Source organism: Triturus cristatus, chromosome 1_2 (assembly GCF_964204655.1).
Source record: "Triturus cristatus chromosome 1_2, aTriCri1.1, whole genome shotgun sequence".
In the NCBI taxonomy this organism is placed as follows: domain Eukaryota; kingdom Metazoa; phylum Chordata; class Amphibia; order Caudata; family Salamandridae; genus Triturus; species Triturus cristatus.
In genome coordinates, this window is record NC_140580.1 from 1,006,247,547 (window position 1) to 1,006,274,162 (window position 26,616).

General features: G+C 47.2%; 1 protein-coding gene across 6 annotated transcripts in view; it reads left to right on the top strand.

Annotated features, from left to right (window-relative positions):
• The window catches only part of EHMT1 (euchromatic histone lysine methyltransferase 1), a 1,124,912-nt gene that overhangs the window by 131,076 nt on the left and 967,220 nt on the right, over positions 1 to 26,616 (top strand). Inside the window, exon 1 of one of the 6 annotated variants that reach the window (XM_085611631.1) lies at positions 5,061 to 5,159. The exons of the other annotated variants lie outside the window; for them this stretch is intronic. The gene's annotated coding sequence lies outside the window, so the exon portion shown is untranslated. Of the gene's footprint in view, positions 1 to 5,060; positions 5,160 to 26,616 lie in introns of those variants that run through there. 6 annotated transcript variants of the gene reach the window in all.

A 26,616-nucleotide genomic window follows, 5' to 3' on the forward strand; every position in this document is an offset into this window, starting at 1 on the left:
GCCTCTCTTCCTATCTTATTTCTCTCTAGACCTTGCCCCTCAGGTTGGCACCTTTCTTACCAGCCTACATTTAAAACTGCATGCCAGGCATCTAAAAACAAGCATTGGCATAGCCAATAGGTCTCGCCTTTGGGACCTTATAAGTTTTTAGCCATGCAACAGTTTATGTTATTGCACCAAGGATATTGTGCTGCATAATACTTATAAGGTCCCAAAAGCGAGACCTATTGGCTATGTCAATGCTTGTTTTGCAAATGTCCTCATTAATTAGGTTTGCAAAGGATTCTGGGTAACAGAACCTGGTGAGAGCCAGTCCAGTTACCCCATCCTGGATTCCCCTGGGTGTCTAGTTTGTAAAAATGTACAGGTTTGCTAGGTTTCCCTATGTGCCGGCTGCGCTAGGGCCCAAAATCGACAGGTAGGCATATTGCTAAAAACAAATCCGTGCCTAGTCTGCTTTCTGCCGCCCTGGGGGGGATATCGGGGGGTTGGGTTGCCCTGATATGCCCCCAAGGGGGGGGCAGAAACACTGTGGCTATTTGTTTGGGGTGGGGGTGGGGGCATTGGTATGCCCATTCTGGGCAGCCCCCAGACCCACACATGAAAAAGCCAGCGGAATCATTGGCGTCTAGTGGGCTTTTTGCCACCAGGGGGGGGCAAAAAGGCTGTAATTGTTGCGGGTGGGGGCATTGGTATGCCCGTTTTGGGCAGCCCCCACCCTAATTCAAATTTTTCCCAAAAAATCCCTGGTGTCTACTTGGCTTTTAGCCCCCCCAGGGGGGCAGATTGGGGGCCCCTGGGGGGGTAGGAAGGCTGTAATTTTTGCAGGGGTGGGGGCATGGGCATGCCTGTTTTGGCCATCCCCCACCCTAATTGAAATTTTCCCCCAAAAAATCCCTGGCAATTAGAGGGCTTTTGCCCCCCACCCCCCCGGCGGGGCATAGGGGGGGCAGAAAGGCTGTAATTGTTGCGGGTGGGGGCATTGGTATGCCCGTTTTGGGCAGCCCCCACCCTAATTCAAATTTTTCCCAAAAAATCCCTGGTGTCTACTTGGCTTTTAGCCCCCCCAGGGGGGCAGATTGGGGGCCCCTGGGGGGGTAGGAAGGCTGTAATTTTTGCAGGGGAGGGGGTGGGGGCATGGGCATGCCTGTTTTGGCCATCCCCCACCCTAATTGAAATTTTCCCCCAAAAAATCCCTGGCAATTAGAGGGCTTTTGCCCCCCACCCCCCCGGCGGGGCATAGGGGGGGCAGAAAGGCTGTAATTGTTGCGGGGGGGGGCAGTGGTATACCATTTATGGGCAGCCCCGACACTAATTAAAATTTGCCAAAAAAATACCTGGCGTCTACTGGGCTTTTTGCCCCCCCCCCCCACCCCACCCGGAGTGCAGATTGGTGGCTACTGCCCCATCTGCTCCCCAGGGGGGGGCAGGAAGGCTGCAATTTTTGTGGGGGTGGGGGCATGGACATGCCTGTTTTGGGCAGCCCCCACCCTAATTCAAATTTGCCCCCAAGAAATCCCTGACTAGTGGGCTTTTTGCACCCCGGGGGGTGCAGATTGGGGCTATTGCCTACTAGACACCAGGGATTTTTTTTAGGAAATCTTACTTAGGGTGGGGGGTTGCCAAAAACAGGCATACCAGTGCCCCCACCCTAATTAAAATTTGCCAAAAAAAATCCATGGCGTCTAGTGGGCTTTTTGCCCTCCCGGGGGGGGGCAGATTGGGGGCTACTGCCCCCCAGGAGGGGGCAGAAAGGCTGTAATGGTGGTGGGGGGGTGGGGGCATTGGCGTGCCCATTTCGGGCAGCCCCCCCCCCCTAAAACAAATGTTGGTGAAAAAAGAAAATCCCTAGCGTTTAGTGGGCTTCCTGCTCTCCCGGGGGGGGGGGGAATGGGGGCTACTGCCCCATCTGCCCCCCGGGGGGGAGAAAGACTAATTTTGGGCCCGGGGGGTGGGGGCATCGGCATGCCCTTTTTGGGCAGCCCCCACCCCTATTGAATACCCCATAAGAAAATCCCTGGTATGTAGTGAGCTTTCTACCCCCGGGGGGGGCATATTGGGGACTACTGCCCCCATCTACCCCCCGGGGGGGGCAGAAAGACTAATTGTGCCAAAATAATTATGGGGGGAGCAAAGGCCCTTGCCCAAGGGGCCACTCACCCCTCCCTAGTGCCTAGTGGGTGGATCCCTGCTTGGGGATCGCCCTCCTGGGAGCTGGGGAAGCTCTTACCTAGCTCCCGAGGTGCTTTTAGCACAAATGGAATCCCTCCAGGGGGATTTCAAGGGCAATGTTTCATGACAAGCTGGACTAGTCATTAGCACACGACCACTGTGTGCCATGACGAGTCCAGCTAGTCACGAGCATCGAAGGGGTTAAAGCGTCAAGTGCTGCAACCCGTTCACTGGCTTTGAAGCTGCCACCAACAACCAAGGATTTTTTTGGTCCGTTTCTCAGCTTTTGTGGCTTTGGGAGAGGATCCTTCCATTCCGAGTGTTTCAGCCACCTCAGGAACAACCTAACTCCCTCGTTCTGCAATACAGGGGTTGTCTTAGCGGACAAGGCCGGGGATACATCTTACAACCTTCCTCCTTCTCCACTTTCTCCCCTGTGCTGCAAGGAAAGCAAGCCTAGTTTGTCGCTTCAGCCTCATTCGGAGCCTGAAGGAGGTCTGGTGTGCCTTATTCTTCCAGCCTTCTTTGTCTGGAGACTGTGAGATTATGGTCTTGGGCATTTGGTCACGGTATCTGGCTCACCGCCAATGCCCTAGTGGGGTGTCTGAACGTCAAGACGACTGCCTGAGCCAGAGTTATCTTGCCAGTCATGAGTGACGCCTTCTGCCGGAGGTAGTCCAGGACATGCTTGCCGGGGGGGGGGGGGGGGTACATTAATGTTGACCAGCATAGGCGCAAAGACACAACACCTCCCAAAAACCTTAACATATTGGCAAAGTTGGGTTTCAAAAAATGAGTATTGGACATAAGTTGAGCTGCGTTTCTAAAGAAAGATGTAGGCATGCTGCCATACGTAAAACCAAAGTAGATGATGGACGCAGTGTTGAACATTGCAAGCACTCGCCCCCAGTCAACTGATCTGGGTATAATCCATCATCATTCTTTAGCTCACTCCGCCACCCCAGTTCAGACATGGCCAAACCGGGCCTAGGATGCTTGTTTCCAGTCCAGGGAGGACCTGGCTTGGCAGTTCGGGCTGGACTGTTCCCATGAGGCACAGGGTCAAGACTGATTTGCATATAGCTGGGTTCAAACTGGAATGGCGTGATGAGCAAAAAAACAATGGATTTAGGCCCATATCTCTGTACTGGGGTGAATGTATGACATTGTTCTGCATTCTGTCCATCAACTGTTGTTTTTGCATTTGTCACCCTGAGTGGGACGGGTATGCCCAGACGTGGGTCCCGTGCTCTCCATGCCACTGGAATCAAGCGATCCTGGCTGAAGAGGGGTGAAACCCCGAAACCGGTCCTAGGATGCTTGTTTCCAGTCCAGGGAGGTCCTGGCTTGGCAGTTCGGGCTGGACTGTTCCCATGAGGCAAAGGGTCAAGACTGATTTTCATATGGCTGGGTTCAAACTGGAATGGCGTGGTGAGCAAAAAATGATGGATTTAGGCCCAGATCTCTGTACTGGGGTGAATGTATGACATTGTTCTGCATTCTGTCCATCAACTGTTGTTTTTGCATGCTGTCAGACGTAAACATTTGAAAAACCAATTGAAATTAGTTGAGGCTAGTTTTTCAATGTGATGTTAAAAATTTGTCTGGAAAACCTTTAAACATGGGAGTGGAAAATTACTGACCACAACTGTAAATATCGTCATTAGAAAATCAAGGGCCAGCCAAAACATTTAATTTGAGAAATTTGTTAAAACTAATGCTGCAGATTGCTGAATAACATTAGTGGATCTTAACTACCTCCAACAGACATTGGTGTACTTTGCAGTTGGTTGTGTCCTCTCCTGCCGTGCATTAGAGCATGCAGATTTTGGAACCATCGAAATTTGTCGAATACTTAAATGTAGGGCTGTACTTTTTTGACATTTTAGTGGTTCACCTCATGTTTCTGATCCCATATAATTACTTGATGACCTGTACTAACACGTTTAGGAGATAGGAATCTGCAAATTTCTTTCGTTGTCCTGTGACAATATTATTTACCCTAATTGAGCTTAGTACACAACAAGCTGGTTCTAAATATGAAGACATTCAATAGCAGTAGGTTTCGAAACTTCCATTCTCGAATGCCCACAAATTTGTTTTAATTGGAAGGCTGAAATCGTTAATGGTCGATTTCCCACTGACCATTAACAATCGGTTTCCAGTAAAAGTTCATAGATGAGAAGATTCTTTTGTAGATGCATTGTGGTATATGTAGATTTGGAGAGGAGAGGCACACTGGTATCTTTCTTAGGCTTGTGCTGTTCTAAGCATAATTGAAAATTGATGAAAAATAAAGCATTGCAAGCCTGTGCCTTGTGCAGTGGGTCACAATTATTTACCAATCTTGCTTTCTATCTATGTAACCGTTGTGTCTTTATATGGAAAAAAAAAATACTTGCATATATTCACAATAAGGAACCTCATGCAGGTAAAACCAATTAAGAAAATAAAGGTGATTTTAAGGTTTAGCAGTGCTTCTGGTTTGGAAATGCGCTCATCCTTTTTATTTTTTTTTAACGGCAAGTGGAAATTAAAATGGTCTGTTTCTTCGGTTGCAGAATGAGTTATTTGACTAAAATGATAATCCTTGAGTGGTTAAAACTGAGCTGCAGCTCAGTGAAAGCGGCCCAGCATTGTACCATAAATGGTCAGAATGCGTAAACTGTTTCATCTTGTCCGAGGCAAAAATTGGATCAGAAATGATTTCTAGGTGACATACGCTTTGAAAAACGTTCTCTTGTCGACTCCCCTGCCATTGGAAGAGTTGCTCTTCAGCAGCTTTCCTTCCACTTGTTTCCTCCTTGGATTACCGGAGAGGGCAGTACAGCCCGTGAAGCTTTGTGCTGGGAGAGAGACCGTTCTACTGAGCATGCTCCTCAGCTGCCACTGTGGGCTGGAACTCATGAACACGCCAGTGCTGTAGGCCTCAGAAACCCGTGGTGAAAATCTCAAGGCTTGCACGACTGAACAGGCCTCTGAATGAGGTAGGACCCTGGGTGCATGTCGTTGAAGGACTTGTGCTTCGGATTCTTCACTGCTGAGCGGGTTTGGGAAGGGTTGTTGGGTTGAAATGTGAGCCCGATTTGAAGAGGCCCAGCACACACACTGAACCAGTTTCCAGTGGCTTCACTTTCGCTCTTTTCCTGTTGCTGACTTGGCTGGTATACCTAGAGCCTTTGTACTTTTGTTTAAGCTGCAACACGATGTTTATGATGTCATCTCTTTGCTGTTTCCTGCTAGAGTATGTTTGCCCAATGATTATTTAGTGTTGGCACAGAATTGTATTTTTGGTGCATACGCTTCTTTTGCATTAAATGCTCGCTGTGTACTTTTCCATTGGTATGAATTTTCTATTTTAAATTCCATCATCTCTAACCAAATCTCTTTTTATATCTAAAGAAACCGGCCTGTGTCTTACATTGCTATATGATTGTCTTGAAATACATGCACATCAGTAAATACCAGGGATGCATTATTGTAAAACATTTTCTGTGCCAAGTTGAGTTGACTGAACCTGAAACTATATGAATTGGCTTTAACTCGGATCTGTTCATCAAAATATTTAAGTCGTTTATTACCTTCTTGAAGTTAGCGTGTCCGTCTGAACCAAAGTACTGGTCATTATTTTCCACATGTGACCAATAACCTACGGAATCACTTTTAAGATTGCGACACTACTTCAGTTAATTGTGGTTTTACAGCGGCAGCTATGCTTGAGATTTGTACTTGATCCTTATAAAAAGTGGCAAGAGGCCCTCCCTGGTCTTGCTGGACCTAAGGCACCATTCCCTCCACTTGCACTCTCTGTCCGATGTGTGCAGCATTTAGACTTTGCTTAGTGTTCTTCTGATCCTCACTCGATTCCCCAGTTACTATCTGAAATAATAAACTGACCTTTGTTCGTCCCATCCTTAAGTATTTTCATCTCTGGCCTTTTTTTCTCACGTGAAACGTCTTTCTTTTGTAATTTTGTATTTATTTCCATGGTGTTTTGTCAACTCTTTTGGGCATTGAGAATGGTCCAAGGCTGACCTCAGCACAGCCGAATGCTGGCCCGTCAGTAGGTTTGTTTTTTGGAAAATAAAACTCCATAGCTCAAATTTCCTAGTTTGAGCAGGTAAACTGCTCCTCCTCGCCCTTGAAGCGACAAAACATTGATAACATCTCAGATATGGATGGAAACAATTGCTTTTGGCCTAGCAAGTCAGTTATTTTGTTTTATACTTTCAGAAGACATGAAGTCTGTTTTGAAAATGGTGTTTTATTTAAATGGTCTGTCTGCTATTGTACTATACTTCAGAGAAAAAATGCAGTGTTTGAAGGGGTTGAGCTTTACACAAGTATGCAGAGGAGAACCCTGTTTTGATGGTTGGCAGATGTATTCCACTAACATTAGAATGTAAGTGTCTCAGTGATTTTAAAAGTTTTTAAAAATAGTAATTTTTCTTTGATGTCAATGGCAGTCCAAAACGTATACCGGAGTTGGCCAAGAAATCTTTCCATGTCCCGGTAGTCAAGCCTGCAGCAACTGTTGATCTTACTCTATTACACCACTTTAAGCGTCCTAACCATACCTTTTGCATTTAGTTTGTGATGTTGCTTCTAAATAGCATCTAGGTACTTGACATAAGTTGAGACTTAACTCTACAAAGCAGAAAATGTCAGGGACAAAGCTACTTAAAAAAACAATAGCTATAAATAAAGCTTGCCAGCTTGGGAAGAAAAGTGGAAAAAGCTTTCGCCTTTGTCGAGTTTGAGTTTTCCTCAATGGAAAGAAAGAAAAGCGTTGTCTGCATCATTGGTGAAAATCACACAATACTTGACTGAATATGTACTGGGTTTTAAGATCATTTTCACTGTTCTGAATATGGAAGAGCTGAGATCCTAGAATAGACAAGGATCCAGAATGCTGCGATAGTGTCTGGCTTTTTATTCACTTTAAAATGCCGTTTTCAGTACCTTTCCCTATTGCTTTTTATTAACACTGAAATGAGCCCTAACATTAGTCTTGTATGATAGTAAAGTATTTATCAGCACAACTAGTTGTTTTGTGAAGTCTATGTGCCAATGTCATTAAAATAGTTTTGTTGGGGTGTAAGTTGCCTTGCTAAATTTTTGTATTGGCTAATAGGCAGTCATGTACATTTTTCATCATCTGAAATGTTTTGATGAGCTGTCATTTTTAGGCAAGGCACATTTAGTTCAACAGAAACTTCCAGAATTAATTCTCTTAAATGAAAGTTAAAAGCTTTATACTAACCGTCTATGGTGTAATTCATGGAGTGTTTCCAACTTTTACAGTCCAATTTTTCAAAGTTCTTAATGCGAAGTCTAGGGAAAGTTTTAAGGACTATTAAATCTGATTCCTTTATGGTTCTTGCGTGTATGAATCTTCTGCTTCCTGTTCCAGAAACTAGTGCATACCTTAAGAATGAGGGCAAAAGGACATGTGCAAGCCGTTCTTCACTGACTTGCTTTAACAACTGTATTTCCTTCACATCTGTCTCCTTTAAAAACAATCTGTAGCTTATAAAAGAAAGTCACACAACATCCATGTCTACACGCCATTATTTCAGGGTGCAAAAATCGGATTTCTAAAAGACCGAATCAGCATTGTAACTTTTGCCTAAATGACAAATCCAGTACCATCAGTCTGATTATAAAAGCAAATCACATCCAAGTGACCTTACTGCATCTGTGATTTAGATGATGATTGTGATGGTGAATTTTGTGACTCTATCTTGAAAGCTGGAATAGTAAAGGTTGAATGCAACATGTTCTTTTTTTTTTCTTTGTTCTTTTCTTTTTTGTGGTTAAAGGACGCCATGCTTTTCCTCTGTATTTTTTTCTCTGTTCTATGAGCATCTCCCAAAGTCAGAGGTGCTATTTTCCTGGCTCTACCTACCAGCCCTCTACCTAAAGTTTTCCTTGAAAATGGACAAACATGTTATAGACATAAAAAAATCATATTTGTAGTTTGTAGGAAGGTGGAATCTGACTGCATGGTTGCCCCCACTTTTTTCCTGGTGTTTTGCTGGTTTTTGACTTAGGCTGGGGTCCCGAATAGCAGGATCCCAGCCAGACTATCTGCTTTCTCCCTTAAATTGATTCCCAGAACTTTAGGTAAACTCCAGATTGGATTCTGGGGTACCCTTATAAGTCCCTAGTATATGGTATACTATGTACCCAGGGCATAGCTACCCCAGAGGCCTACCAGGGGTGGCAGCCTGTATTATGCCACCCCTGGGAAGCCTTCCAAAATATCACCACAGGACTGTTACTGCAGCCTGGGAAAGGTGGTGCATGCACCCTTACTGAGATATAGGTTCACTATATATCTCTCAATATCACTGCACATATAGCCTATCGGTCACCCCATGGCAGGCCTTACTAATTTTGAAGGCAGGGTGCTGGGTTTTATGTGAGAGGGTGCCCATGCATGAGCAGGGCCCGTCTGCAGCCTTCGGAACCTTTATTCCGGGGTGGTTTGTGATGCAGCCAAACCATATACTTTTAAGTGCATTATAACCAAACGGTAAATGCTAACTTTGGGATGTCTGCACGGAAACATGTCGTGTTTGGTGTCAAACACCTTGGAATCATACCCCCACACCAGTAACTGGTGTGGGAGTATGATCCCACCCTTCTAGAGGGAGAGACATGACAGCACCGGTATACCTGGTACCAGCTAACAGAGCCCTTGCATCAGAAAATGGATGCTGCCAGCCACAGACACGAGTCTGCCCTCCTGCTGCTGGACAAAACGACGGCAGGGGAGGCCTGGACAATAGGTTTCCTGTCACAGACAGGCTTAAGTGTATTGGGGCTGGGTGGGTGCACTCCAAGAGTGCTTTGAAGTTCAGCACTGGGGTCACTTTTGGTGTCCCTGTGCATAGTCCAGTTCAAACCGGTCGCAGGGGCTACCAGCCCCTGCTCTGGCGCGAAACTGGACAAAGGAAATGGGTGTAGCCACCCCTCTTTCCTGACCCTCCCATAGGTGGGTCCCTAGAGTTTGTCCAAACCCTTCCTTGGGTATAATATAGGAACCCCTGGCTACAGGACTTTAGATTACCCCTGGATAAAACTCTGATACTGAATCCTGGAACTTCGACGATATACCTTGAACTAGATGATTGAAGAATCTCCCTTGGAGTAAAGGAGTTACTCCCCTGCTTGGCAGGCACCAAAGACGCATCTGTCCGGTTTGCATCTCCGAAGCTCCCGCCGAACTCCGAAGAATTTTGCAACACATGAGGTGGGTCTCCGTGGTCGATCTGAGCACTCAGCAGTTCTGAGGCCTGTATCCCTCGTGGAAGACCGTGCAACCCGAACCCCTGGACACCGCGACCCTTTGCAGAAGCATCAGCTTTCCAACGACTCCTACAGCTGAGCTTTGGGTTACTTGTAGCCCTGACCCCGAGCAGCATTTGCACCGAAGATTGCCCGCCTACACTCCACGAGTGTTCCATGAGCTGTCCCTTTGTGTTTTCTCTCGAGGTCCCTTCGCAGTCCCTAGTCCGTCGACTGGTGGCTCCCTGTGAAGGCAACTTTACTGTTTATTGGGCCTACCTGGTTGCTCCAGACGTGCCATGACTCTCCATCGCTTGTTGGTCCGCACCGAAGCATCTTTTCTCTTCCTGGGTTGCTGTTGCCAAGGCTTGTTTGGTCCAATCCGGGCACCAACACCGCAGCACGTGACATCCTTCGTGGGACAGCTCGAATCCAGCTCCTGGTAGTCGTCGACGCCTCCTGGTCCTCGTGGCTGCAGAGTCAAGCTTCACCTCTTCGCCCCTGAAACACCCGACATCGGTGGGCATTCGTCTATCTTGCCCCTGGTCACTGGCAAGTGATCCAGACTCTGTCTCCTCAGCTTTTAGGTTCTTCTGATCTTCGATCCAGGCTTGGATCACACCGGACACTTCTCTCCTTCACGCAGCAGCACTTTGCAGCAGATAGCCATTGAAATCCACAACGATTCCCGACATCGTTTGACACCTATGCACCCGGCTTCCCTGGGTGAGGTAACTCGAGTACTACGGTGCTCTCGTGGGTGCTGGCCCTAGAACCAGCTAAGTCTAAAGGGGTTTGCTTAAAGTCCTCTCCTAAGTGTGCTTAACTTCTAAAATTCCAACCGCGACTTTCCCATAGAATAGTACGGGGTTCGCGGCTGTGTTCTCACACTGCACACGTCCCCCGTGGGTCTCCTGGGTCACTACCTTGGGTGGTTCCTTGGGGTCCCAGCGATTCTACGTGCTCTAGGCACTGTGTCTAGTCAAGTTGTGGTTCTTATACCACTTTCTTAATATATGGTTTGTTCCGCCCCTAGGGCCCATTGTATAATGTGCTATTTACTGTCGTTTTAGAACTGTATTATTGTATGCCTGGCTCTCTAATCTCATAAAGGGATTAGTCGAGAGTGTTTAGAAATAAATACATATATTTTATATATATATACCTTGTGTGGTTCTCCTTTCATTTAGTGATTCAGGAGGTTATAATATGGTAAACCAAGCTGCTTTACACTCCTTCAAGACTTAGCCTGAAGGCTGCTCTCCATAGCTACCACTAGGATAGCTTTCAATAAAGGTTGTCTTTAAATATTTCATCAATAAGGGTTGTTTGGACTGGTGCAAGGTGTCCACTATAACTAGTGGACAGCATATGCCAGGCCAACTTCTCACATAGTTCTTAATAACCGGTTGTCACGATTGTGGTTTTGTTTTTTGTCAGGATACTATCCATCTTACATAATGGTCATTTAATGCATATGTACTGTACTTTCATAGAACACACAATGTACTTGCTTAACTTTAGAGGCCCATCATCCTTGTATCCTACCTTTACCAAAAGATAAACAACTCCGAATAAAGTGGAAATATAATTAATAATGAAAAGCAATTTTGAGCAGATTTGAAGTTCATATAAGTCTTCTGTGCCGTTACGGATAAATGGTTGTTGCCTAGGCTTAGACAGTCAGCCAACTTAAGCTTGTCAGCAGCTATGTGTTGAGCTACTTCCATGAGCTTATGGCTCTGGCTTCATTGCCATGTCTTTTGGTATGATGTGTTTGCAGGCAGTCTTGCTTTTTTCATCGCTGTTCAATAGTTAAGTCCTCATTTATTAATACAATTGTTACTTGAGGCAGAGTGCTGGTCACATAATTGCCATAAATTAAACTGAACCCAAGCCTTGCTATGGATCTGTGTTTGAGTTGGATGAACCTTTTCCAAGCTTATAGTATCCAATCCAATCCAATATAACTTTATTCGATTGTTAAAAACAACCATAAAAGCATACATTAAAAAATCATTGCGGGAGGAGCCTAGCGCGCAACCAAGATGGCCGCGTAGGCTTGTGGCTCCCGAGGGCCTCCGCAACCTCCCACGTCTATCCTGTCATAATCCTGATTTTTTCGACGGGCTTTTGTTTATGATCTTGCGCTAAGGTGCCACTCGTTTTCCGAATCGAAATTGGACTCCGGGAACCGGTTTTTTGGCGATCTGAAGTTTGCGGCCTTCTCCAGCCTTGGCCCCGGACTCGGGTTGGTGAGGTGCCCGGCTGTGAAGTGAACAACAGCGGCATGCCAGGCTGGGCCCGCCCCGGACCCCTCACTTTCACTTTCGGTTTCGAGTTGGTCTACTGACACTGATGAGGAGACATTGGGAGAGCTGCGCCGAGTACGGAGTGCAAAGCCTAGTCTTGACCTGTAAACGGGCCTACTTCAGCTAGCGGCCCGGATCTCCTAGCCTTCCTCCGGGTGCTGGAGGGTGCTGACCTTGCTGATCGCTGACGATGACGACAAGAGTGGATGGCGACAAACTGAAACCCAAATCTACCCGGAGGGGAGCCTATTCCCAGGCCAACAATATGGACCGCTATGCGCAGCCAAAGGGATCCCCTAGTGGATCACGTAAATCGCCTGAGCCGCCCAAGGAGGCCTCGGGCGCATCACCCGAATTGACTCTGCTGGACGTCATGGGGGCCATTGAGGAGATGAAGGTGACTGTGAACCAACAACTGGATACTCTGGCCAACAAATTGGACTCGGTGCTGATTGATGTCACCTTGGTCAGAGCGGACCTGTCGAAAACCAATGACCGGGTTGACTCGTTGGCCCAAGCGTCGTCGAGCCTAACGGTTGATGTGGCCGCTTTGCAGACGACGGTGCGGAGGTTACAGCTCACTAGTGACCTGACTGAGCGTCGCCTCGAGGACTCTGAAGGCAGGGCCAGGCGGAACAACATCCGCATTATCGGCGTGCCCGAACGATCGGAGGAGTCTGCTGTGGATCTCTTTGTGGAGGATCTAGTGGTGACTCATCTAGCACCCAAAGGGCTGAGCAAGTTCTTCGCTGTTGAACGGGCCCACAGGGTTCCAGGGGGGTGCGCCTAAGGTGGGGGCCCCCCCGCGCGGCCGATCATTGCCCGACTTTTTAATTTTCGGGATAGAGACGCTATCCTGCAGGCGTCGAGGGTGGCTGGGCCATTACGATTTGAGAACTCTAATGTTAGCTTTTACCCAGACTTTACGCAAGCGGTTCAAAAGCAACGGATGGGTTTCTCGGCCATCAAACGGCGCTTGAGAGACATGGACTTCAAGTATGCAATGCTATTCCCGGCTAGGCTGCGGGTCGAGCTAGATGGTCGCTCGCACTTCTTTGACCGGCCGGAGGCGGTGGGAGAGTGGCTGGATGCCCTGCCCAAGAGTCGGGAGCCGGAGGGTCGGATGACGGAGAGCGGAGAGGGTCTGACGGAGTAGGAATGGAACAGTGATTTTGGCGCTGGACTGCACTGGTAACGTTTTGCACCTGTGGCTGCACTGGACTCCAGTTTGCGACACTTTGCCCCGTGGTGTTTGGAGGTTGCGGGGGGCTTGCTGGGGCCCTTTCCTCCTTCTGGGGGTTCTTTTTTGTCCTTTCTGTAGTGAACTTTATATTGGGGCGACAGGCACACTGCAGGTTGGGGGGGCTGTTCGGGCTCACGCAGGGGTGCAGGGAGGGGGGAGTTTTGTTGGGGTTGATGGGGTGGGGTTGGGGGTTGTTTGTTTGTTTCACAAGGCGAGGTAATATTTCATGTTGTGCTACTATGATTGTGCTCCCCGGGAGAGGGATGTTTTGTGTTGGGAGGGATGGGGGGTAGGGGGCTGAAACTTCTTTCCTGGAATGTGAATGGGCTGGGGGACAGGATAAAGCGGGGGGTAGTCCTGCAGTTCTTGAAACGTATTTCGCCTGACATTGTGTTCCTGCAGGAAACGCACCTCATAGGGAACTCTTTCCATGCCATGAACAGACGAGGGTATCGCCTTCTGGCCCATTCTGGTTTCACCTCTGGCTCGAGGGGAGTGGGCATTTTAGTCAGGACCTCTCTCCCGTTGGTGGTGGATGAGGTGCTCCACGACGACAGAGGGCGCTACACTGCGCTGGTGGGGAGGTGGGAGGGTAGGTTGATTAAGCTGGTCACGGTCTATGTGCCGCCGGGCCTGCAGACGGCCACCTATGCCGATTTGGGACGCCTGCTGCTTGGGCTTCCGGGGGGGTGTTGGTCCTGGGGGGGGACTTTAACGCTGTGGTTTCCGGAGTTGAGGATCGATACCCCCCTAGGGACCTCCCTCGGGCCCAGAACTGGCTGGGGGGCTTTCTGGATACCCTGGGACTGATAGATTGCTGGCGGTTGAAACACCCTGGACAGGCGCAGTATACCTTCCATTCCGGGGCCCATGGTAGTCTTTCGAGGCTTGACTATATGCTAGTGCCTGCGGCCCAAGCTGGGATGATCGGGGAGGTGCAACATTTGGCACGCGGTATATCAGATCACTCCCCCCCCCCCCCCCTCTTGTTACACCTAGATATCGCCCTGGGGGCGGAGGGGAGGGTGGCGCCGATCAACCCCTGGTACCTACGAAACCCCATGATTCGTGCAGACCTGGTTAAGTCTCTGGAACACTACTTTAATGACAACGTGGGGTCGGTGTCTTCCGCCATCTCCCTTTGGGAGGCCTTTAAGACGGTTCTCCGGGGCCAGGCCCTATCTCTCATTTCCTACACCAAAAAATGCGCTGCGCAGGAGGTTGTTCGGCTAGAAGATGAGATCACTGAGTTGGAGAGTGATTTGGAGCAAGGTGTTACGGATGATAGTGTTGGAGCTTAAGCAGGCCGACTATAAGGCGCTGGTTACTGAATCTGCTAGGAGTATGAGCAGGGAGCAACAGGGGCGTTTGTATGATATGGGTGATATGGCCGGGAAGTTGATTGCTTGGTTGGATAAGAAGGAGAGAGCGAGTCGAGTGGTACCGGAGGTTGAGAGGGTGGACGGCGTGTGTGTGACGGACCCCGGTGATATAGTTGATTGCTTCGCGGAGTATTTTCACGGGGTCTACTCTCCGGTCTCAGAGCGCTCAGAGGAAGACTCTCGACTGCTGCTTCGAGACATCACTCTGCCTTCCCTATCTGATGAGGATAAAGTGTTGATGGATGCGGCCCTGTCGCCAGATGAGATTGCTTTGGCCATTCGCTCTATTGCCTCGGGTAGGGCCATGGGTCCTAACGGACTTCCCATCGAATTATACAAGTTGCGCCCAGATGTGATTGCGCCTTATCTCCGAGACATGTTCCTTGAGGCTAAGGTGGCGGGCTCCCTCCCCCCTGACCAACGTCTTGCTACTATTGTGGTTATCCATAAGGAGGGGAAGCCGCGGGATCGGTGTACTTCTTACAGGCCCATCTCCTTGTTAAACGCGGAGCCCAAAATCCTCGCCAAGGTACTGGCCAATCGTCTGATCCGGGTTGTGGGCGACCTGATTCATCAGGATCAATCCGGCTTTATACCCCACCGCAATACCGCTTTGAACCTGCGGCGATTGCATGGCGTCCTTGCTCGCGCTCCATTCATTCGTGAGCCGGCCATTTTGGCGTCCTTGGACGCTACCATGGCGTTTGATACCTTGGAATGGCCGTACATCTGGGCAGCATTGGCGAAGTTTGGTTTTGGCCCGGGTTTTATCGGTTGGGTGAAATTGCTTTATGACAATCCACTGGCACAGGTGGTGGTCAACGGACGTGTGTCGGCTCCCTTTGTTTTGGGTAGGGGCACCCGGCAGGGATGTCCACTGTCGCCTCTTCTTTTTGCGCTTTGTCTGGAGCCCCTTGCGGAGTGGTTGCGGTGGGAACCCTCGATGCGTGGCCTTAGATGGACGCCTGAATACGAGGATCGGGTCTCCCTATACGCGGACGATATCCTTTTGTATCTTGCATCACCGCGCAAATCGCTCATTGTGTTGGTGGATGTTTTGAGCTCCTTTGGTCGCAATTCCGGATTGGTCATCAACTGGGCTAAGTCCTGTGTATACGTTCTTTCCGGGGAGGCCCCCCCCCTTCCGCGGGGGTGCCCTATCCAGATTGCGCCGTCGGGATTTACGTATTTGGGAATTTTTATAACACTGGACCCGGTGGCCCGCTACGAACGGAATCTTCTCCCCCCCCCCTTCAGCGCCTAAGGGCGGATGTGGCGGGTTGGCGGCGGTTGCCGCTCTCGCCACTTGGCAGGGCAGCACTGTTCAAAATTATGTCGCTGCCACGCTTTTTGTACGCCCTGCAGAACACCATGGACGTAGTGCCGGCCCGTTATTTTTGGGAGGTGGAGTGTCTCCAGCGTCGATTGTTTTGGGATGGGCGGCCGCGGATTGCTCTTGCCAAACTAACTCTACCGTGGTATGATGGGGGGGTCGCCCTCCCTGACATTAAGCGATATTACTGGGCCTCCCAGTTGGCTGCTGTCAATCACGGGATGTATGGCCCTGCTTTGAACCCGGCTTTCGAGATGGACAAATTGCTATTGCCGGGCGGAGACTATAATCGAGCGCTATACTCGGGGTCCCTTGATGCGCGGTTGACGGGCCCGACGCGGGTCGCGGTACAGGTGTGGCATGCAGCAAATGCGGCGATGGGGTGGAGGGATCGTTTGACTCGGGCTACGCCATTGTATGCGTCCCAGCGTTTGGGTTATCTGTATACTACGAAAGGCTTTGATAAGTGGGATACGATTGGTATCAGCACGCTAGGGGATCTCTGGACGAAAGGGAAATTTAAGACGTTCGACATGCTGAAAACTGAATACCAGTTGAATGATAGGGAATACTATCGGTATGCTCAGGTCCATTATGCCTTGTGTTCCGTGTTTTCGGACGTGGCGGCTATTCCGGAGCATTCCCCGTTGGAGGACAGGATATTGGACGGCTATGTGCCGGATAGCACCATTTCGCTGATTTATAAGAAGCTTATTAATGATCGGATGGGTTTGCTGGCTTCATTGCGGGAGACATGGATTGCCGACGGTTTAGAACTGGACGACGAGGATTGGGTGTCGGCGGTGGCCTCCCCGAAAGAGGTGGCTATCCCGGCCCGGTTGCGGTTCGTCCAGCTTAAAATACTCCATAGAGTGTACGTCACGGGGCCTGCTCTGATGCGTATGGGGTATTCGGTGGATGGTTTGTGTAAGCGAGGCTGTGGACTCCTGGGGAGTTTCCTCCATATCCTGTGGGAGTGTCCGGAGGTGACTCGGTTTTGGTGCAGAGTGCATGCGGTGTTAGAAGAAGTCACGCATGTTGCCTTGTTGCCGGAGGCACGAAGAGGTTTGCTGAATGTCTGGGAGCCGACTAATTACAATGTGACGCAGACGCAATGGGTGACTCTGGGCTATATGGTAGCGAAGCGTGACATTGCACAATTGTGGGGCTCCCAGAGGCCACCCACGGTCTCCGAGTGGAAAGAACACATGGACTGGTGTATGTTCAGCGAGAAAACGGTGTATGTGGCGAGAGACAAGCCTGGGAAGTGGATTAAGGTGTGGGGTCCCTGGAACTCCTATCGTGGAGGTATATGCGCCCCGCCTCAGATGCGTGAGATAGATGCCGCTCTGTCTCCCTAGCCCGCGCATTCCTGTATGCTCCTGCGACATGCGAATTTGGTTTCTTCGGCCTTGCCCCCCCCCCCCCCCCCCTCTCTGTTTACCCGGGTTGTATTACTCCCTCGGTACGAGGGGCACATGCTACTGCTATTAATTTCCTCTGCCTTGTGTGTTTGCTGTTTTTCGTTTCCTAAAAATATGAAACCCTTTTTTGTTTGTTTATGGACTGCGGCCGACTGCGATGATTAACTCTCCAGTGACTCCTTTTTTGTTGCTTCATCGATCTGAATGTTCAGCTGTGCCTAGGGTTACACTGCATTTTAGCGGCCGGCCTGTTGGTTGTAGGCCCATACTTGTATTTCTCTGAAATTGTAATAAAGGTTTTTAAAAAAAAAAAAAAAAATCATTGCGTTTAAAAAAAAGTCACAACAATTCATTTAGCGATAACTCAATGGCTTAAACACCAGAATTATTAATACAAATTATTCAAGGACTTGATAAAGTGCATTATATTATACTTTTCCTAGTGCAAATCACTTTTTTGAAAAACAATGTAATTGTGGCAACACAAAAATGATTATCCAAATGTAGGATATCTAACCTAGCCAGACGACATTGCCGATGGCCCACTTCTCTCCAAAATGGCAGTAAAACTGTGTGCCTAATATTACTGTAAAATTTGCAAAATAAAACAACATGAATAGTACTTTGAGGGGAAACATCATCACAAGGACAGGGCAATAATGTGTGCGTCCAATCATTTGTTATAGGAAAACTAACCAATCTGTGGAAGATTCCAAATCTGAAACGTGATAGTAGGAATCTATCATAGTTACCAGGGACAAGCAACAATTAGGGTTGAATATTTAAAGTTGTTAAAATTAATTGGTGTTGCAGGACAGTAGGTTTTAGGATTTCCACAGAAATTCTCACGGAATCCAAAAAAGCAAGGCCCTCCTTCTTCAAGTCCTTACGCGATATGGCTGAGATAGTAAGAGGATTTAAAAAATAATCCAGCTTTCCCATGTCAGCTAAAAATTTACGTACATATCTCAGCAATGGTATCCTCATCTCTCCTTCCAATTCCAAGATATCTATCAGTATATCTCTATTAAACTTGGTTTCATCTTTAGTCCACATCCTGTGCCATAGTAGCACTGGTTCAAGTTTAATAGGATCAGATTTAAAAGGAAGACCCAATTCTGCATGACAATTATAGTTAGGGGAACTCTTGTGTACTGCGAGTATAAATTTCAAGAAGGAGTTTTCAACTGCCTGAATGGGAGCAGAGTCAGCAAAGCACCAATCCCCACTACCGTACATTGCACCAGACACGCATTTAGCTTAGTAAATCTTAATTAATTCTACCGGCGGTCTAGTACCTAATTTCATGGAGAAGGATTTAAGGGCGGGAGTCGAGCGAACCAATGCAAGTTTTTTCGCTGCCACTGCCGGACCCCAAGAGTCATTCTGGTTGAACAAGATACCCAAAAAAGAAAATTGTTTAGTGGAATCAAGCTTCTGTCCTGCTATAAAAATGGGCTTTTTAATTTTGGGATTTAGACCACAGCGCATGATGAAAGTTTTCGAGATGTTCACTCTAAGGCCCAACTCGTTCATAAAGAGGGCAAAACTATCCACCGCGCGCTGTAATCCCACTTGAGTACGGGACATTAGCACAGCATCGTCCGCGTACATCAACGCCGGGATTGGACGACCAGCAGCGTGTGGGGGGTCAAGTTTACTATTGCACAGGGCTTTCTCCAGACCATTTATATACAAATTAAAAAGGAATGGAGCGAGGACACAGCCCTGCCTGACGCCACTCCTGATTGGGATTTTGCCCGTGCATTGCCCCCTAAGGCCATAACGGACGCGAGCTGAGGCGTCACTATAAAATCATTTAAGAAAATAAATAATATTGGATTCAACCCCAAGTTGTCCCAACACAGTCCATAAAGTGGAATGGTCAACACAATCAAATGCGGCAGAGAGGTCAACAAAGGCCAGAAACAAACTCCCTTTCCTGGCCTCGCGTACATCCCGGTCAGCTTTAAAAGATTTAAGCTCTGTTCCACTGTTCCTAAGCCAGAGCGGAAACCATATTGTAAGTCAGATAAAATAGAATTATCCTCAGCCCAAAGCAAAAGGTGGTCCAAAATTATTCGACCCACTATTTTAGTAAAGGAATCTAAAAGGGAAATGGGTCTATAACAACCCGGGTCGTGTCTATCCCATTTTTTATAGATGGGCACAATTATGGACTCCACCCAAGTGGGCAATAATTCTGTAATGCAACTAGCGTTAAGCACCTGGACCAGAAGGGGACCCCACAAAGGAACAATTGCCTTAAAAATATCTATAGGGACACCGTCCGGACCTGGTGCCTTCCCGCCCTGACTCACACGTAAGGCTAGTTCAACCTCTTCCAGGGTGAACATTACGTTTCTTGAGATAGGATAAGGAGAGGGATTCAAAAGAGGGCTAGACTTACCTAGTCCTTCATATACTTTAGTAAAATGATTAATCCAATCTGTTTCAGCAATTGCTATTTCTAGAGTTGGGCCAGTAGCATCGCTAAGGAAAGGAGTTCTAATGATCTTCCAGAAACCCGCACTATCCTTCCTTACCGCAGCATCGTGCAATGCTTCCCAAGATTCTATTTTTAGCTCGTTCTTTCTATCTTTTAGGGCGAGCTTATATTCAATCCTAAGTCTACTCACTTCCTTTGCACACCTAGGTGATTTATGCAGTTCTTTCTTTAAGAGAGAATAAGCTCTTGTGCACCTAGAATTAAACCAGCCTACGTTTTGTTTGTTTTTAGTTTTACATTGCCTAATAAGGGAGGACCTGATTTCATTACAAATAGATAGGAAGGATGCAAGAATTTCTTCAGATATAGACTCCTCCCTTAAACAAGTCACTACCTCAGACATACTTTTAACAATGACTGTTTTAAGTGTTTCTACTTGTTCCACCTTATCCCATCTTAGCGTGTAGCCATTCATACTACCAATGCTCACATTTTCACACAATCTGTCCGCATCTATGTTACCTTTTGGGACAGAATTCCTTGTAATCAGAATGGTTACACAAAGAGGAAAGTGGTCACTTAACGCAATATCTGAGACCTTGAAAGAATATATGCTACCAGCATGCTTAATAGTTACTAGAGCAAAATCAATTGTGGAAGTACAACCCCTCCCAATAAATGTAGGAGGTAAGATGAAAGGGTTGCACAAACTTCGTTTACAAATCCCAAATCAAGTTTGCCTATTAGTTCGTTAAATTGTTCACCCAAAAGGGAATGATTAGAATGTGACTGACACAAGCCATCTTCCTGGGTGATTCCGCACCTATTGTCTCCCCTCATGGTGCACAAAGTACAATTAAAATCACAGAGGAGAAGGGTCATCATATTATATCCACAAAATTTACCTTGTAGAAAGAGTGCATTAGCCAACTTTTTAAAGACATCAAGTACTTCAATCGGTGGGAATGTTATTATACAAATTATTCAGGGCAATCGGAGTGTCTGAGTCCAAAACGAGTAACAGAAATTGGAAATAAGTATCTTTGACAGGCTCCGTTACCTTTAAGATGTTCAACTTATTTGACAAATAAATCATCAGTCCACCCTTAGCTCTACCGTGGATGACGTCCACGGCTGGTGTGTGAAAGGTCTTAAAACCATCTATATGGACCGGATCCCTACTCCATGTTTCTTGTAGACAAATCAGATCGTAAGTCTGAATAAAGGCCTGCCACAATGGGTTACCAATCTTAGATTTGATACCAGCAATGTTCCAAGAACAAACATTACATAAAGGAGGACCCAAAGGGGGGAGATGGAGGAGTCCACACTCAGACCGACGGGCAGAGCTACAGAACCACACTCACTCCGCTTCTCTAAGCCTCCAGCCCCCCTGTGAGACCCTCAGACGTTGAAGGACTAGGATCTAACCCCTTGCCTTCCTTGCTGTTTTCCCTTAAAGTAATAACAGGCATAAGATCCGTGACTATCTCTGGGGAGTTGTGAAGAGAATAAAGTTGTGGTCAATCATTTGTGTCCAAACCGCTAAGGGTATCAAAGGGATTAAACGTCGGGATACCGTATCTCCCTCCCATGGACCCCCTCTGACTTAATGTTTGGCAACGGGGACCTGAAAACCTATCCAGGCGTTGGGGAGAGTAGAAAAAACCGAGGGGGAGAATGTTAACAAAATCAGAACTAGCTGACCCAGTACAGCCCCTCTCAATTATATTCCGAACCAATGGTGGTGACCGAAATGTTAAAATTATACAATCACCACTCAGAGATTTAGTCGACGGGCCTAGCCAACTAACTCTTCTAACCATCTTGAACTCAGGAAACAAGGAACTATTAGGTCCAAGCTTGGTAGAAAGGAAATGAAGTGCTTTATTCCTGAGAGTCGACCAGTGTTCGTAAACCTTGGGGGGGAGAGGAGGAACATTTGCTAACACCACTGTATATGGAATAGCCTCAGGGGGGCAAATTAAGAGTTGGTAAAATTGATATCGAATCAGCCTCCCTAATATCTTCAACTCTTCTCATAACAGTCTTAGAGTTGTTAGTTAGCACTTGAGGGGGACCGGATATACCTGCTACGCTAGGTTCTAAACCCCTGAGTTTATTAAACTCCAAACGTTCCAATTCCACATTGGTTTTAAATTGAACATGTTTTTCCAAGGCCCCCGTTGTTTTTTTGGGATTGCTATTTGCTTCAGGCGGAGTCACTTGGGGTAAAATAAGGGGTAATTTAACCTGTGTAGACTGCAGATTTCCGGTAAGCTGGTTCTCCATATTAATTACCCTGGATTCTATATTCGATACTTTAATACGAATAGGTTCTAGGAGAGTTGATATCAATATCTCCATTTCCCCCCAAAAACATTCCCCAACTACTGGTTCACCTGTACTCATCGAGGGAAAGGCAATCTCTGTTTGCCTACTACCCTTATTACCTTTAGTTTCATTTATTATTGCAGTAGATTTACGTTGCTTATGGGTAATCTTCCCTTTGGCAATCAATACATTTGGTCCTTCCTTATTAATATGATTTTGTTTACGCTTTGCCTTCTGCCCTCTAGTTGTTACTCGAGGACTGTGACTATCTAAACTAACAATTGATGCCGAAACCAAGGGCGAACTTAAACACGAGTCAGACCCTCCTTTCTCCATTGAATCCTTACGCAAGGGTGTGATCTCAGAGGATACATTTGCTGGAGGAATTGTTGGTGTTAAAGATAACCTGGTAATAATAGGCATAGAGGAAGATGACAAGTTAGGCAAGATAGAAACAAAGTCCTGGGCAGAATGTGTCGATCGGGACACCAGGGAGGCCAGCAAAAGAAGGCACTAATATCGAGTCCTGGGAGTTTATTGTAAGCATCAAAACATTTGTAGCAGGCAAGGGAGGAAGTGTGCCAACTGGAAGAGAGAGTCGCCTTTCTGTGCTTTCAATAGCAGAAGCAACTACCCCAATAGTTTGCTGCAGCATTCGATCAATCTCTGTCAAGCTAGGGAGGGGAGTATTAGGAACTACTTTTTGCTTAGTAGCAGAACAGAGTTGGGGGAAAGTATTCTTCCCCATTATATAGGGCCTGTAGTTGTGAGCGGCGTGACCGGCGGAGCCAAACCCAGCCGGCCAATGTCCCGGATAGGTCACAAGGGCTCAGGAAATGGAAGCGGAACAAGGCCCAGCCACAAAAACAACCACGGAGCCAAGCCCGGTAAGGAGTCGATCAGCCTGTCCACGGAGCCCTCGAGATCTCTGCCCTCTCTGCTACCCCAGGGCACAGGGGCGATGACCTCCACTTTTCACAGCCCTCTCCGCAAGGCCCAGCTGAAACAAATATTATGACTGGGTCCTAGGTCCTGGGTCTCAAAGTCCGACCTGTGGGCCACGTCCCCCCCCCCCCCCCGTTCAACATGACCTCATGGCCTGCACACCGAGCCAGCCGCAGGTCCGCAGCTGCTGCAACAATCACCGGTGTAAAACGTGACTCGCAGCAGCAAATGTAGGACCACACCCCGCCCACAGGCGGCACAGCAGTCCAAAATCGTAGCCCCTCCACTAATGGCTGCTTCACGCCTCCACGTTGAGAGGTCTTACCTCTCGGCACCGTCCAAGACCCGCACGGGACCTCCTCGCCTCAATGAATGTCTGGGCAGGGGGGGTTGTCTGCAGCTCCCCTACTCAAGCTGCCTCCTTCACCGTGAGTCGCATGGCAATTAGGGTGTAAGGTCGCTCTCTTCCTCCTCGTGGGGTCCTGAGGGCAGGGTCCGACCATTAATTGCTGCTCTCTCACCTGCTACCGACGGTGATGGTTCCTCCGTCCCGGCCTGCTATAGTGTCATCGGGGGACAGGTACTGATCTGTATTCGAGTTCCGGTAATTCCAGGGGCTCCGACCACGGGCCCGCCCAACTCGAGGATGAAGCGGCTGGGTAACGGTCCCTCCGTGCAAAATTCAGGTCCACTGATTAACGGAAGTGACGTACAAGCTTATAGTAATAAATTATCTCAGGGCTTGGGGGGAGCTTCATAAGTTTTCAGCAGGATAGGTTGAGAGGTGGGAAAGGAGATAATCCCAGATTTTCTTGAAGGTACTCTGTAAAATAAAAACCTAATTGATTACTCCACTTACTATGCTCTAAGACATTCCCACTTTGGTGCTCCTATTCTCTTCTCTTGAGGGCTCTCAAATATCATGCTGGGTACCCTGGGCAACTTTGTTTTGTTTAAATGTTTTTATTACCATTTTGTTTTAGCATTTTGCACTGTTTTAAGGAAAAAATTCCAACAGGGTGTATGTGGCAGCGTTAGTCAATAGAACAGATACGCCATTAGTCAATATATGATTTTTGAGTTACATGGTAGTCCATTGCAAGAGTCCAAGGATCCCACCCCCTGGTAAAAAGGGGGTATCTAGTCCTAAAGACTGCATCGCCACAGTATGTAAACACAGCTAGAACATGGTGTGTTATGCGTCAACCGGGGAAACAGGGTACAACGTAATGAAGACAACATAAGATAATGAGGGGTGGGAGGAGTCGCCTGTGACCTGTTTCTGTGCATAGTATAGCCCGGAGGGTTGGGGAGGGGGGAGAAGAGGATTGCCAGATCCAGTGACAAGGACAGGATTCAAGACGCTTGGAAGTCGGTGCTCTTCAGTCTATATGAGGGCCAGAGGTTCGCTGGGCAACTTTGTTGTTGAACCATGGTTAAGGCTACTTACATGACTGTGCTTTATTCGGTCACCCTTTCCTAACAGCAGGCTACCTTGTCACCAACACTACCATACAGTTTCTGCAGAGCTACTACTTTGTGGAAATCTGAAATAATTTCCGTTCGCATAAGCTGAAACCATCTTGTTTGTGGCATCCATTTTGTTAGCTATGTAATTCTTCCGTCTCATTGTTGCTTGCCTTTCTATTCTGCTTGAGCCATCAGCTTTAGTTAACTCCTTCTGTACTGAGCCAAAGCAGTGTATGTGCTAAGAAAAGGCCTGTAGCTGCTAGAATGCACCTGGCTAAAGATATAACTGTCAACTGTGTTTTGCAACTGTAAGCAGTTCTGTTCCCCCTCCCACTTTGCTGACTAAGTGATTACCCATCTGCCCATGTCTGGCTGTAACTATTCCTGTGTATGCTTGTAACTTCTATTTGTATCTACATGCTTACTCTGCAACAAACTCTGTATATAAGCACCATGGTCTGTGTATTCCATGTACTACCTCAGGCAGCACTTGAGAGTGCTGTGTGAACGTGGGCCCACTCATGAGTGATAAATAAACTGGTTATTTGAATTCCAGCTTCAGTGCCAATCTCTATTTTGTTGGTCTACGGACCCGTGGACAGAGAAGGGTGACCCCTGCACCGGTGTGCTCATTAAAAAGCACATTTCCACTGCTTGATGGGCTTTTTGGAAACAGGTTCTGGTCTTTCTGTATCGTCTCATTTTTCCATAAATACATAATGGGTACAGTGCTTTGATGCATCAGCCCTCTGTTCCCTATTCTCCGTAAAGACAAACATGCAAGTCCTTTATACAATTTCGCACTACCATTTTCTCTATCCCAGTTTCCTTTGGTGGAGATCCTTTCAATGATATTGTCGTTTTCCTTTCCTAGAAGCATAAATTCTCTGCATGCCCATTAGCCAGTTCTAGAGAATGTTCCTCCGGTCAGCTGCTGGTGGATGCACTATTCATACACTTTGCTTCCCTGAAAACAACTGTCTTCACCTTGGTCATGCAAGAATGAACACATTTTATTTTTTGAGATGTTAGGGTGTCTCCCTCTACTTCTAGATAGAAAGCTGATCGGATCCATTCAAGGTTCTCTTGCCTGGACATCAGATGATCCATGTTTGTTTTGTTCACAAAGAAATTGGGTAGAAAAAGTCCTCTGTGGGAACAGCCCAAAGTCTCACCTTTCTTTATTCCAAACAAGACTTGCAGTGGGGCTGGATCTGCCTTCCCCAAGAGAATTATTGACTTACCTGAGACATTGTTTCATCATTACTCCCCCTTCCCACAGTTTGCAAGATTAAGATGAACTTGGACCTGTTTGCCTCTAGTGTGTAGGTGGTTCTAATGCCCACTCGGGATACAGGACATCAAGCTGTTATTTTCTCCGTCTAACAGCAGATGGTGATCTCTGCTGTTCCCCGTTTAATTTTTTTTTTTTTTGTTATAGCCCGGAATCTGTGCTGTCTGATTCCATCTGGATCATACGTACCACTGATGCAACCGCTCAAAGTACTCATGCATCCACTCACTCGTTATGTAACCTTATTTTACAGATTAAAATTTGAATGTATCTCGTATAGTTATTTACACTTCCAAGCTTGATTGCATCACGGTAAAGAAAACAATTACCTCTGAATATTAACAATATTTACGAGAATTAATTTTTTATTATCATTTGTAAGGTATTAATAGGCAGGCACTTATCGACAGGACTGGAGATCCTTTCTCAAAGCTTTTAAATGTGGATCTTTGTGGCTTGTACAGCCCTTTTCAATGTATATGGTCCTGTATTCCAAAACTCCCATTTGCTGCCCCTCGTCACCAGTTCCCCTTTTTCAGGCAATTGTGTGAACTGGTTACCAGCTTTCCTTGCTGTTAGCAATTCTTTACAAGAGGGATCTGCCTTCCACTACTGTCAACGAAAAATTGTTTTAAAAATTATTTTTAAGTTGTTCACCTTTTTTTGTTCTTTCACTTTGCAAGCCCATGCAGCAACACCGTTGTTTCAAGCAGAGGGTGATGTGTCACAAGTGTTTTGCGACAGCTCATCTGTATCCCTACTACTTGACCTATAGGTCAAACCAGCATCCTGTTCATGCCCGTGCTTTGCTGCGACTTTTGAGATGAAACTTCTCAAAATTTACAAGAATATATATAGTACCAAGGCAAATCAATTTCATTTTAGAATTTCAAATCAAAAAGTTTTTCTGAAAACTGCTCGAGATTGTGGCATCTGTTTTCCAGCTGCGGACACCGATCCTCCTG